This window comes from Montipora foliosa, chromosome 13, assembly GCF_036669935.1.
Source record: "Montipora foliosa isolate CH-2021 chromosome 13, ASM3666993v2, whole genome shotgun sequence".
Classification (NCBI taxonomy): Eukaryota; Metazoa; Cnidaria; class Anthozoa; order Scleractinia; family Acroporidae; genus Montipora; species Montipora foliosa.
In genome coordinates this window covers 14773989-14776488 of record NC_090881.1, presented here as the reverse complement: position 1 = coordinate 14776488, position 2500 = coordinate 14773989, and the positions used below count along the sequence as shown (strand labels likewise).

At 38.6% G+C, this 2500-nt stretch overlaps 1 long non-coding RNA gene across 1 annotated transcript in view; it reads right to left on the bottom strand.

Annotated features, from left to right (window-relative positions):
- Positions 1 to 440, bottom strand: part of LOC137983833 (uncharacterized) — a 2571-nt gene extending 2131 nt beyond the window's left edge. The window contains exons 1-2 of the long non-coding RNA XR_011119020.1: positions 326 to 440; positions 1 to 52 (exon numbers count right to left, since the gene is read on the bottom strand). The exon at positions 1 to 52 is cut by the window's left edge and continues 52 nt beyond it. This is a non-coding gene — a long non-coding RNA (uncharacterized lncRNA). The remainder of the gene's footprint in view (positions 53 to 325) is intronic.
- Between the last annotated feature and the right edge of the window lie 2060 nt (positions 441 to 2500).

Genomic DNA, 2500 nt, shown 5'->3' with positions numbered 1-2500 from the left:
GGAAGCCTCGCATTCGTACTCCCCAGCTCCTAAAATCCCTTCTCAGAATAAACTGGAAAAAAAAAAATAATAACAACAGCAACAAGAGGATAATTAGGAATTTCAACTAGCGAGAAGTAGACCGATTGGCTCACTAACTGACATGACAACCGGAGCAAGAAATAAGCCTCCGATGGCTTGCCTAGAAAAGAAATCTCCAACCCTATCCGGCACTTCCCCCCATAAATATTCTTAGAACAACTGAAGGCCTAGCCTAAGCAATGGTATATTCCCACCTTATGTAAAAATGAACTCACCAATTTTTCGTAGGAAGAAATGTTCTCACCTTGTATCTCAAGTCGCAGCGAATCCGATAACATATTTCTGAAGGGACCAAAATTTAACATAATCCCAAACTCCATTTGATCTACAGAGCGAACGTCAGAAATTTGAAAAACCACAAAGGATTTAGACAGATCTCCTCTCCATTTCACACGGTTAACAAACTGAGCTTCTTCTTTAATGGCAGGGTTTGGAATAATTTGCTCACTTCGTGTAACCGTGGTTATGTATATGGCGATGTGTCTGTTTCTCCAAAGTCCAAAAACCAAACTTTTCGAACTGTGGGTGAAATGTTATATTTTCATCTACGGTCCACCGAAGGATTCCATCTCCTTCTTTTAATACTCTGACTGGATTGGTAGATAACGGTGCAATCTCAAAGCCCAAACCTGAATGTGAATGAGGCAAGAATTCAGACGTTTAAATTTAAATGAGAAAACATAAACGAATAACCGGTCAACTAGCCAGCACAATAGTGTATTGTCATTCGAAGAAGGAAGTTGCAACTTTTGTTGTGAAAGCATTGGAACTCGAGGGTGAGTGATCCTTCACCCACTAAATGATGGCTCTGTGGAGGTGCATTATACCTTTTCATAATGTGTAACATTAGTCAAATTTGCCTAACACTATCAGTTCGGTTGTTGTTAATAAGGACCCAAACGTTTTGAAAGGGCATAGGTACCCCTCACCCTGAAAACAATGACCTTTGCATTGACAGTCTTGGGAAATTTAATTATGTAAATTCGTAAACCTCAATCTAAGTATTTTGTTGTTGCTACGTGGTATAGGCCACATTCTGCAGACTCAATTGATTTAATTTTAACTAACTGTCCCGACAAGATCGAATGCTCAGGTGTATGTCACATTTAATAACATCAGCGATCACAGTATTGTTTAATGGACAGAGTAAGGGAAACCCCAACATGACCTAAACAAATTTTCATAATTTTCAACGAATTTTTCTATAACATCTAAAGTTTGGGATCACATAAATAATTCTCCAAAAGCTAATGACGCGTGGAACGAACAGGATGAGTTACTTTTTTGGCAACTGCTAACAAGAACGCCACATTCCATGAACCTAAAAAAAGAAATGAATGATCGAGATAATTTTTTAACTCAGAGCACTTACATCAAAAGATCCCAGCTAGGTAAGTATATTATAAAAATACCTTGAAAGATCATTACCAACCGTGATTCTGGGAAAACCTAGGGAAAACCACATTATCAATGGATCACCTCCCGTAATTTTTCGAAAACTACTGTGAAAAAACTGGATACGCAATTGATAAGAGCTCCAGCTGAATTAGCAGGCGAATTTAACCGTCATTTTGCTACCATCGGTCCGTAGCTTCAATCTCGAACAAAACTGTTGACACCTTGCACAAATTCACGTTCATTTTTACACACCCCTACTTACACTCCCCTTCCCACTCCCCTCCCCCCTCAGTCAATGTTGCTAAATATTGTCATCTATCCTACAGTATATTTCTGACCAAGATAAATAAACACTGAGTTTGGGTAGAGGGAAAAGGCGGCTTTTAAACGCATAACTTTCTGGCGTGCCCAGAAAGTTATGCTCAACCTACGCAAATGAAATACTTTCACTGCTGAATTGAATAAACTAAACAAATCACAGGCAATTACCCTTGAGGAAATTTCTTCCCGACTTTCTCAAGAATGCAGCTGTGTATAAGAATGTGTTACTCGAGCTCCAAAATTGCTGGTCACACGGTATATGTTGTGTAATATGTCACGCAAGGGCTTATCTTGTTACTGCGCCGATCTCCTTCAATTGCATATCGCTTTCTTAAATTATAGTCTAATACAATATGTAAATGTAAATCAGGTTTTGCAATATATTCATTCCGCTGCCACGGTTCTACTTGGGCTACGGATACTTAGCCTTCAATCAAGAGATCCTTTTATCAAAATGAAAGAAATATGCCGTATCTTGCAACCGGTTTAAGGTGGCTCAAACCAGTTTCAACCTCCAAGTGACGCTCTTATTGGACGAATCGGCACCACGACGTTGTATCACGTATTAGCAATATTGTGGTACCAAATGTAGCACGAATTTTTGCTGAAAAAGATACAGTCTTTATTGTGACCTAACAATATGTCACCTTTTTTTTTTTTTTTTTTTTTTTTATTAGCCGAAAGTTTCATTACGGCCTTC